Here is an 11,568-nt window from a genome sequence, read left to right as displayed (position 1 = left end):
AACAGGGTGAAACCCTGTCTCTACTAAAAATACAAAGAAATGTGCTGGGTGTGGCGGCGTGTGCCTGTAGTCCCAGCTACTCAGGAGGCTGAGGCAGGAGAATTGCTTGAATCAGGGAGGTGCAGGTTGTGGTGTGCCAAGATCACACCACTGCACTCCACACACCAGCCTGGGGGACAGAGCAAGGCTCTGTCTCAAACAAAAACAAAACAAAACAAAACAAAAAAAGAGAGAACAGGTCACCTTGCATTCCTTGAGCAGATGTCAAAATGTTTTTCTACAAAAGGCCAGATGCAAATATTTTAGGCTTTGTGAGACAAACCTTTTTTGTCACAACTACTCAACTCTACCATTATAGTTCAATGAAGCCAAAGATGGTATATAAGTGAATGGAATGGAGTGTTCCAGTAAAACTTTATTTACAGGCTGGGTGCGGTGGCTCACGACTGTAATCCCAGTGTTAGGGTCACCCCAACCAGACTGTTCCCCCTCCCTTCCCACAGGTCTCACAGTGCAGTCCTTTGTGACCTCTGCATAGCTCCCCCAGGGCTAAAGACAAACTCCCCTTCACTGACCTCTCCAGTAACTGTTTGTCCAGGCAGTTACAGGAGGCAGTTAACATGTCTGCTCACCTGGCATAACAAAGCTGGAAAAAACATCTCCAGGGTGTGGTCAAGACGCCTGCACCCCCAACTCAGCCCTCCTGCACACCCAGCTCAGCTTCCCCATCCCTACTCAGCCCTCCTGCACACCCAACTCAGCTCCTCCACCCTGACCCAGTTCCCTTGCCCTATGAAGCTGTGTTGTAGTCTGTAAGTGGGGCTGCCTCTTCTGCTTTTGTCAGGAGATAGCCCAGCAGGACTGACAATAAATCAGCTTGCCTGAACTTAGGTCTACTGGCCTCATTCTTTTCTCAGCTGTCCTTCCAATTATCCCTTACACCCAGCACTTTGAGAGGCCAAGGCGGGCAGATCACTTGAGGTCAGGAGTTCCAGACCAGCCTGGCCAACATGGTGGAACCCCATCTCTACTAAAAATACAAAAATTACCCAGGCATGTGGCAGGTCCCTGTAATTCCAGCTACTCGGGAGGCTGAGGCAAGAGAAGCGCTTGAACCTGGGAGACAGAGGTTGCAGTGAGTTGAGATGTTGCCACTGCACTCCAGCCTTGGTGACAGAGCGAGACTCCATTTCAAAACATAAAACAAACAAACAAACAAACAAAAAACCCTTATTTACGGATATATATTTTTATGTCACAAAATATTATTTACTAATTTAATATTTTAAATGTTTTAAAAATGTAAAAACTATTCCTAATTTTCTAGACCCACCCTACAAAAACAGGCAATAGGCCAGATACAACCCATGAGCTATAGTTTAACACCTGACCTTGAATGGCCACCCGTGGACTAGGCTTAGCCAAGTTCATCAGCTCAGGTGCCATTATTGTGCAAGATACTTTGCTGTATTTGAAGGATAAAGGAGAAAGGGATTCAGGATCCATAGTAACATAGTGACTAAAGAATAGCTGATGTCAATAAAGAGCTACGTATACAATGTGGTGTGGGTATTTTAATCTTTCACTTTTGCACACAAGAAAATTTTACCCATTTGAACATCTTAACAAATTTGTGTCTCTTATCAAAAAAATGAGAGAAATGGTGTGGACAAAGCTATCTTGAAGTTAGGGATCTTTCATTGATGTATTTAGAAAAATATTTGTTACAGTACTTAGAAAGAAGCAAAGAGAAGTATCTTGCAGGTTTGGCCAAAAATTTAGCTGAAATATTGTGGTGTGTAGGGTTAATTTCAAGTTAAATGCTGTATTGTGTTTTGCTGACTGATACGTATATTCACCAAAATAGCTTATCTTCCAAGTCTCTGCTTTTCTTAATTTTTTTAACTATTTATTATTTTTCTTCTTAGGAGCAATAACATTCTCTTTTAAAAGTCCACTTCAAACCTGTTGCAATTATGATACTCATACCTACTCTCAAAAAGTTAATAAACAGATGAGAGAATAATGAACTAAATACTTCAAATATTTATTAAATGATCAGTATGGTTGCACGAGAACTCCCTATATTAATTCTGTTCCTTTTCTATAAGTTTGAAAACTTTTTTTTTTTGAGATGGAGTCTCACTCTGTCGCCCAAGCTGTAGTACAATGGCATGATCTCTGCTCACTGCAACCTCCATCTCCCGGGTTCAAGCGATTCTCCTGCCCCGGCCTCCCGAGTAGCTGTGACTACAGGCACATGCCACCCCACCCACCTGGCTAATTTTTGTATTTTTAGTAGAGACAGGGTTTCACTATGTTGGCCAGGCTGGTCTCGACCTCAGGTGATCTGCCTGCCTTGGCCTCCCAAAGTGCTGAGATTATGGGCGTGATCTTCTGCACCCAGCCATTTGAAAAGATTTTAATATAAAAATTAAAAAGAAAAACGTATGGTCTCTCTGTCTTCTTTCTCTCTTATTCCTTTTTATATAGTTATTTATTAAATCTTGTTCATTTTTGGCCTAAATGTCCATCACCATATCACAAATTACTTCAATATTAGGAATTCTCATTTTTCTGTTTATCTCATGTACTCTCTTCTCTCAATATCAGACTAATTTCCTCTAAATACTGTGTGTGTGTGGAAATGCTGCTTTGATTGCCTGGCTCTTCACCCAGATTGACCCTCACCACCAAACACTTTTACCTGCTGCTTATATAAATGCATCAATGTCTTGTCCTATTTCCTCTCTCATCTCTCTCTTACTAGAATATATTTTTCTTAACATCCTTTTGGCCTAAATCTTTCTTACCTATATGTCAAAGCTCTATTTCTTACATAAAATATTTCCTTAGTTCAAAGGTAATTCTGTAAAGGGTAATGTTTTGATTCATTCAAACATAAAATGACTACAGGCCAAATATTTTATTTACTCATTAATCAATAAGGCAGCCATGAGGCTGTAACAAGTAGTTTACAGAAGAATCCAGAGAGGAGATGCACATATGGAATAAGAAATGTTAAACTGAGTTGCTAATAGAAGTAAAAATTCAACATTTATAAGACAACGACGAAACTGCCTTTGCAAAAATTATAACTGAGACAATTATTACAGTGAAAGAAATCTGACCTCACTGATTCCATCTTGCTTCTAACCTCCAAGCCATCTTTCTTCATTCCTGGGCTTAGGCCAAACTAACTCTGGGAGGAACTTAGTTCTTTTGGTTCAGCTTTGTTTCAGACAAAAACACTCCTTTCCCTAAACAAACCCCCTTCCTTCCTGGGGACTAGACTGCCTTTGTAGGACTAACAAATTAGTCACAAGATGAGAAATTGTGGTTTAGGAGTCATGCACCTGGAGGCTGCAAGATTCTAAACCTCTCCAAATTGCTTCTGGGGATAACATCACTACTGTAAAACCAAAGATGAGTGCTTGAGATATTTTGCAGATCCTGCACCCCATGGATCAGCTGGCACAACCTGGATGGAAAAACTGGCTCATCTGGTCTTGTGGCCCCCACCCAGGAACTGACTCAGTGTAAGGGGACAGCTCCCACTTCCTATGATTCCATCTCCAACCTGACCAGTCAGCATTTTCTACTTCCCGAGCCCCTACTCACTAAATTATCTTTTAAAACTCTGATCCCCAAATTCCCGGGGAGACCGATTTGAGTAATAATAAAACTCCAGTCTCCTGCACAGCCAGCTCTGTATGAATTACCCTTTCTCTATTGCAATTCTCCTGTCTTGATAAATTGGCTGTCTAGGCAGCCAGTAAGGTGAACCTGTTGGGCAATTACAATAATCAACTGGAAATACGTTAGACAAAGTTCATTCCCCTCACTAGGAATAATTTGCATTATTGTGAGTTCTTTATTATTTACACAGTTGTAAAATATCTTAAAGGCAATGAATGTGGCATACCCAGGGAATCAGATAACCCAGGTGATTGCATAAAACAGAATGCCCAGTAATCTTGCTGTGTGTGTGTGCCCATTTCAAGGTCTTTTACAATTTTTCCTGACACTGAGTCACTTCTGATTTTCTTTCTTCCTTTTAACATGTTGCCTGTAGCATGTACAGCAGTTTTGATTCATCCCCTTCATACCTCCAGGGAGCTCATAGGCCAGCAGCTGTGGCATCCCCTGGGAGATTGGTAGAACACACATTCTCAGGCCCTGCTCCAACCTCCTGAATCAAAACCTGCATTTTAACAAGATCATCAGGTAACTTATGTGAACATTAGAGTCCTGGAAACAGTGGCCTATACTACATTAAATAATGCTACTTATAAGCTGATGGCTTTGCATTATTCACCATTTTGTTACTATATCTTATGTTTCTTTATTTCCAAAATCTTTAGAATATAGCTTTAAGCAAATAAGGGAATTGAACCAAATTAATTAATTAAATTTTTTTTCCCAAAATGAGGCAGATGCTGGCATTGTTTTCCATTACTAAAGGTTCTTAAATGGCTTTCAAATTTACCTGTCGTCTGACACTTGTGGAGGCTGCAAGTCATAGCTGAGCTCATATTGTACTGGAAAAATGAATAATGGAATTTTTTTTATTCCTTGAAAAGTTTAAGAAATGTACTATAATGCATTTTTATATATAAATAAAAGACATATCAAATAGTAAGGGAAGAAAGATCAAGTAGGTATTTTACTCATTAAAGTTCCCAAGTAGGAAAAACTGTGTCTGTTTTACTTAATGTATACAATGTTCTCAACAGTGCTATGTTCCTGAACACATTAAACGAAGAGTTTTGATCTCCCAGTCTTAGCAAGTCTGAACTGAGTCAATTCCACAGATGAGCGAAATATACTTTTACAAGATTTATGGTGCTGTCTTTGGCAGCACATGTACTAAAAAATTGTAATGATACAGAGATTAGCATGGCCCCTGCACAATGTTGCCATGCAAATTTATGAACTATTCCATATTTTTTTGAAGAACAAAACCTGCTTTCTGACTGATTGCCTTGAAGGAAAAAAAAAGAAACTATTTTTTTGGATTATTTACCAATCACACCACACAAGCATTTATTTCAGTACATTTTATTTTTTTAATAAAATTGCTAATTGCAAAGCTTTGTATTAAAATAAATAATAAAATAAAAATAAATAAATACTAAAAAGAGATTTGTGAAGTGAAACTGAACTTCTCAAAACCATCTAATATGCTCTTGTTAGGCTTAGCCATATTATTACTCAGGCTAATTATATTAGCAAAAAAAGTTAGAGGAATAAATATCCATTTATATTTTCACACAGGAACACATTACAATGAGTTGTTCTGGTTGAAAAGTAAGCATTTTTTACCATGAAAAAATATTACATTTATTTTTAGCATATCAGCGGTTCAGCTGAACTTTCTCTCTCATGTAATTTGTTAATTAGTAATCGAAGCTATTTCAAATTATATGTTTTTTCCCAAAACAATTAAACCATAATTTCTTTTTAATTATACATTTTTATATATATCCATAAATGGGTAGCTCATATATTTTTATTTAGGGAAATATTTTTATACAGGAAAAACTTCTTAAAAATTGAAATTTTGAAGTGCCAAGTTCTATTCTACTTATGCCTTATTTCTAAAGGGAAAGTAATCCAAAAATTAAATGCAATAAAGTGTTTTCAGTTGTTCGGTATCCAACAGTCACCTCTATGCCTGTACATAGACCATTTTCCCATAGCTCCTTTAATATGACAGGGAAGTTGGTGCATAATATTTCCATTTCCTGTATGATCTTACAATAAGGAAAAAAGCATCGTTTGCTGTGCAAATAATAATAAAGACTTAGGTTATAAGCCTTGAGTTCCATGATATGAATCCGACTTCCTGCTCCAGTCACTGAATTTCAATTGACATAAAACACACTGATCTATAAACATTTGCTGTGGTATTAAACAACATAAATTACAATGCCAGCAGGTGAGGTGGCTCACATCTGTAATTTCAGCACTTTGGGAGGCCAAAGCAGGAGGATCACTTGAAGCCAAGAGTTCAAGATCAGCCTTGGCAACATAGCAAGATCCCTGTCTCTACAAAGTATTAAGAAAACAAAAAAATTAGCTGGGTGTGGTGGTGTGTGCCTGTAGCCTTAGCTACTCAGGAGGCTGAAATAGGAGGTTCCCTTGAGCCCAGGAGGTCGAGGCTGCAGTGAGCTATGATCATGCCACTACACTCCTGCCTGGACAACAGGGTGAGACACTGTCTTAAAAAAAAAAATTACAATAGCAACAATTAATGTTAAGGTAAATGTTATACGAGAAAGAAAATTTCATCAAGTATCCCTTCAATTTTTATTCCTTTTTTTCCAAAAACACAATGGAATTAATAAATGAACAAACAATCCAAACCTTTGCAGTCAGCAATGATAGCTTTCCAATTTTCAAAACTCCTTAAACTCATTTTGGATATGCATAGTTTTAGAACCTACCCTGAGGGAAGCTTTCTTCAACTGTTTTCTTATTTAATATACAGGCTTCTGCTAGTTTTGGCTTGTGGTTGATCAAGGTGCTCCCTCTCTTGCCCATTCTTGTTTTGGTGTCTCATTTTATGTTTGAGGTTTTGACTCACAGAGCTTCCTGTTTTATAATCTTCTGACTCACCAGGAGAGGGAAAATGAGTATCAAATCTCACGTCTTGGAATTTTACCATATAAATTAGTTTACCTTTACCCATACTGAAGGAACTACCATATGAATCAGCGATATCACTGCTGGGTACATATCCAAAGGAAAGAAAATCAGTATATCAAAGAGATACTGGCACTTTTATGTTTATTGCACCACTTTTCAGAGTAACCAAAATATGGATTCAACCTAAGTGCCCATCAATTAATAAATGGATAAAGAAAATGTGTTATATGTACACAATGTCATATTATTCATCCACAAAAAATAAAATTCTGTCATTTGCAACCCAATGAATGGAACTGGAGGATATTACATTAAGTAAAATAAGGTAAGTACAGAAAGATGAATATTACATGTTCTCCCTCATATAAAGGAACTAAAAAGAATGAATTCATGGAAATAGAGAATAGAAAGATGGTTAACAGAGGCTAGAAAGGGTAATGGGGTGGGGGGATAAAAAGGAGATGGTTAATTAGTACAAAAACAGTTAGATAAAAGGAATAAGATCTAGTGTTCAGTAGAACAATAGGGTAACTATGGTTAACAATACTGTATATCTCAAAATAACTAAAAGAGTGGAATTGGACTGTTCCTAACACAAATAATTGATAAATTCTTGAGTTGATGGATATTACAATTATCCTGATTTGATTATTACCAATGTATGCTTCATCAAAATATCACATGTATCTCATAAATATGTACAACTCATATGTATCCAGAATTAAATATAACTTTAAAAATACAATTAGATAAGAAGGAATACATTCTAGTGCTCAATAGCACAGTAGTGTGACTGTAGTGAACCGTAATTTATTGTATATTTCAAAATCACTAGAAGAGAAGACTTGGCATGCTCCCAACACAAGGAAATAACCAGTGTTTGAGGTGGTGGTTATCCCAATTACCTTGATTTGATCATCACACACATTTTATGCATGTATCATAATATCACATGTACAATTAGGTATCAATTTAAAAAGTCTTCTTTATAATACCTAATGTAACCCTGAAAATAATATTGATTTCTCTCTCTCTCTCTTTTTTTTTTTTTACAAAGGAAATAACTAGCCAGTAAATGGAATTAAGTAACTTACCATAGACTACATAGGTTTTAAGTGTTGCCAAAGAAAATTTGCAATGGACAGAGTTAAACAGGCAAAGAAGACTTTTTCTTTAAGACTACTGCAACATGAGAGACCAGAACTCAACTCCACTGAAACAAAAGGTGGGAGGAATTTTAAATGCTGGGTTAGGTAGATGAAAAGTACTGAAGGGCAATAGAGGGGATGTTGGTGAATGTGATAAGGTCATCCTTGTTTGCTAATTATCCTGTTTGGATATGAGGCTACTATCCTCCAACCGAGACTTGAAGAAAATGCTGCTGTCTCTTTCTATGGTTAAATTTCAGAGGTATGACTCTCAGGTACTCGAGAAAGACATTCTTAGGTTGCAAAACTAGCAAAGGGCTGGGAAAGATGTATATCTCAAAAGGGGTTCAGAAACAATTTACATATGCAAGTTTTTAAAAATAAAAGTTATTTAAAAAGCGAGGTCATGGTCCTATCTATAGTCAGAAAAAAACTTGTCTAAAGTTTAGCTAAGTTGAGGAGAATGTTTTATTTGGGTCAATGCCTTTTATAATTTTCAATGTAATACAATATCCTTCTCTATCAGAATTAAGTTCATAATATTTCTACCATATAAAACTATACCCTCCTCCTTGCCTGCATGAAAGGAGAAGGTTACAGAGTTAAAGTCATAAACATATGAAATATCATATGATAATTTTAACTTTTAGATTTTAATTGAGAATTAATGGTTCTTAATAATAAGAGGGGAGGAACCCAAGTCCCTATGAAGGACATAAATACATGAAAAGTGAACAGTTAGAAGCAAAATGATCCTGGTGTATGGTTTTCTCTAACAACATCATTAGCCTCAAGATGAAGTAGACATGGGAAACAACAGCACAGAAAAGTAACCAGTTTGAAATAGTTGTTTAAATAGAAAGTCTTATCAAAACTAGCGGACAAGCAAAAGTTCTCTTTAATGTATCACCAAGGAAAGAGCTGTTTATCTAAAGAACTTCATTTCATGAGAACTATTATGATTTAAGCAAGGAAATAAAAAGATGACTTCTAAAGCGAGTATCACCCTTTAACTCGGCTATCAAAACTTAAAATAATACCTGTGTATTGTTTTTATGGTCATCATAACAATATATTTCTTTTCCCTGAAGAAAATCATATTTTAATAGAAAAAAGCAGTTTGCAAGAAGTATTTCAATTTGGTCTCAAGGAAATTAAGTTCCCACCAGAATGTGCCCACACATTTTGGCCTTTATCCTCTGCAATCTGTTCTTTCTTCTTGGCTCCCAAGCGTCCATCTATTAACTTTGAGAGCTATAGATAAACCATGGTGAGAGGTTTACCCTCTTCAGTTAAACACTAATACTGTTTATGTGCTTGAGCCCTATTGAAATTGGATTCAATCACTGCAGGCTGCTGAAGGGAACTAATTCAGGTGATACAAACACATCGCAAACTGAAAAGTGGAAACGCAAGCTCTTGAGTCCTCCTCCAACCTGCCTGTCTACATGATTAGCTTTTAGGTCTATAGCAGAAGAACCTGGCCAATCTGAATACGCGTGTTCCTAGTCCTTTCCTGGACACACTATTTTATATCTCTAATTGGTTTTCAAGCACAATTAGCCATGTTACCCACGTTTCAAAACTTTTTTTTTTGTTTTTTTGTTTTTTGGTTTTTTGCTTTTTGTTTTTTTTTTGTTGTTGTTTTTTTTTTTAGACAGAGTCTTGCTCTGTCGCCTAGGCTGGAGTGCAGTGGCACCATCTCTGCTCACTGCAACATCCAACTCCCAGGTTCAAGCGATTCTCCTGCCTCAGCCTCCTGAGCAGCTGGGACTACAGGCACGTGCCACCACGCCCAACTAATTTTTTATATTTTTAGTAGAGACGGGGTTTCACCACGTTAGCCAGAATGGTCTGGATCTCCTGACCTCATGATCCCACCCACCTCGGCCTCCCAAAGTGCTGGGATTACAGGCGTGTGCCACCGTGCCTGGCTGAAGGGCTTTCTTACTATGGTTCAGAAGTACCTTGTTTCTGCCAGTTTGACAGATGTTAAGAGTTTGGATTACCAAGTGTATAAAACAGCAGAATTGTGACAAAGCTTTGTGCTCTGAACATGCTTGAATTTTGGCATCAGTTGAAAAACTCTAGGTTTGAAAAAAATGATTCAACAGAACTTTGCTATTATGCAAGACAGGAAAACACTCAATAATTTGTATATAATTAAAGCTTATGTTTTGAGTTATTATTATACAGAATGGAGTAAACTTAACACAAAGTTGGTTCAGGGAATAGGAAAATTAAAATTAGTTCAAAGGAGTTGAATATGTTGACTTCAGACACATTCACGGTACCAATCAAGAATAAATCAAGAGTTTAGAGTTTATCTGTTCAACGATCATACATTATTTATTACAAAATACTTATTCACTGATCAGTAAGTATTTTGTTAGATGCAATAACACTAGTGTCCAAAGTATATAGTCAAGTAGGGAAGCTAAAATTATATAAAATAATCCAATAAAGTAGAAGGATTAAATGCCATATTTTTTAAAAACATTGAGAAAAAAATGGGTTTTGGTACCTAGATATGAGTGAAAATTTATAAATGCAAACAAATTATATTGAAATTGCTGCCACATCCACTGAAAGACAATACCTAAAGAACACAATTTACTTTTCATCACCATATTCTTTAGGTCTTCAAGTAATCACGTAAAATAGATTATAATATCATTTCATAGAAGAAGAAAACTGGCTGAACAATGATAGGAAACAGGTCTAACCCTATTCCACTTATAGGTGGCTGAGCCAATATTCAAACTCAGATGACCCAGGCTCTAAATTTCAGGTTGTTTTTTTTTTTTAAATTTTGTTCATTGTACTAATCTGGAAAATAATATAGGTGTCCCAGAGCTGGAGAGATGGCTTTACATCAGGCAATCATATAAAAGAAGGAGCCATGGTAAAAAAGATCCTTGGAACTGCATCTTGAAGAGCCTTTAGTACTATGAAGAAATAGGACAAGCATGTATTCTAGAAGGAAGAAAGCCTGAGCAAAAATCAGCGGGTAACACAGCATAACCAAAATGTCAACTGCTAGCTTCTCCTAACACTAACAAAACATTCTGTTGGTAAGGCCTAGAAGGTTTACTGCTTACAGCAGTAAGGGAGACCACCACTATTTTCCAGTAGTCTCAGTAGGAGAGGTCGAAATTAGGATATATTGTTTGAAAACTATGGCTTCCTCCTACCTTTGTAAATAAAGTGTCAATGAAACACAATCACACTCATTCATCTAACCATTGTCTATCGTGATTTTTACACCACAAAAAGAGAGTTGAGTGGGTGCAACAAACATGTTGACATCAAAAATGTTCAAGTGTTTAGTACACAAAAAGTTTGCAATTCCTGCTTTAGAGGATTTCAGTTTCATATAAACAGTTTAGTTTTTCCCAGCATAAAGAACTAACATTTCTTGAGAATCTACTCTTTCTTAGTATATTAAGTATACTTAATTATATGGTAATAAGTATGCATTATGCTTAATTATATATTATCATCTCTTATTATTATATATTCTACTATAAATTACTATTCTATATTACTCTTAAATATACATACTTAATTTATACTTACTAAGTATTCTTAGCATATTAAGTCAATCTTTAAATCATTTAAAAAGCATTTATTAAATGCAAGGCATTATTCTAATTTTGGGGAATGCAGTAGTGAAAAAAAAAAGACACCCACACACACATACAGTTTTTAAAAGCCCCGTCATAGTGGAGCTTCATTTAATTAGAAAGAAAATTTAAAAAAAAGTAAA

At 36.3% G+C, this 11,568-nt stretch overlaps 1 non-coding gene across 1 annotated transcript; it reads left to right on the top strand.

Annotated features, from left to right (window-relative positions):
- Positions 1–4,845: 4,845 nt before the first annotated feature.
- Positions 4,846–4,951, top strand: LOC115835261. Its single transcript, XR_004030253.1, has one exon. It is a non-coding gene; the product is annotated as a U6 spliceosomal RNA (small nuclear RNA).
- The last annotated feature ends 6,617 nt before the right edge of the window (positions 4,952–11,568 follow it).

The sequence above is a fragment of the Nomascus leucogenys genome, chromosome 5, assembly GCF_006542625.1.
Source record: "Nomascus leucogenys isolate Asia chromosome 5, Asia_NLE_v1, whole genome shotgun sequence".
NCBI lineage: Eukaryota > Metazoa > Chordata > Mammalia > Primates > Hylobatidae > Nomascus > Nomascus leucogenys.
Note: the sequence above shows the minus strand (reverse complement) of the source record. Positions and strands in the feature narration are given on the sequence as shown.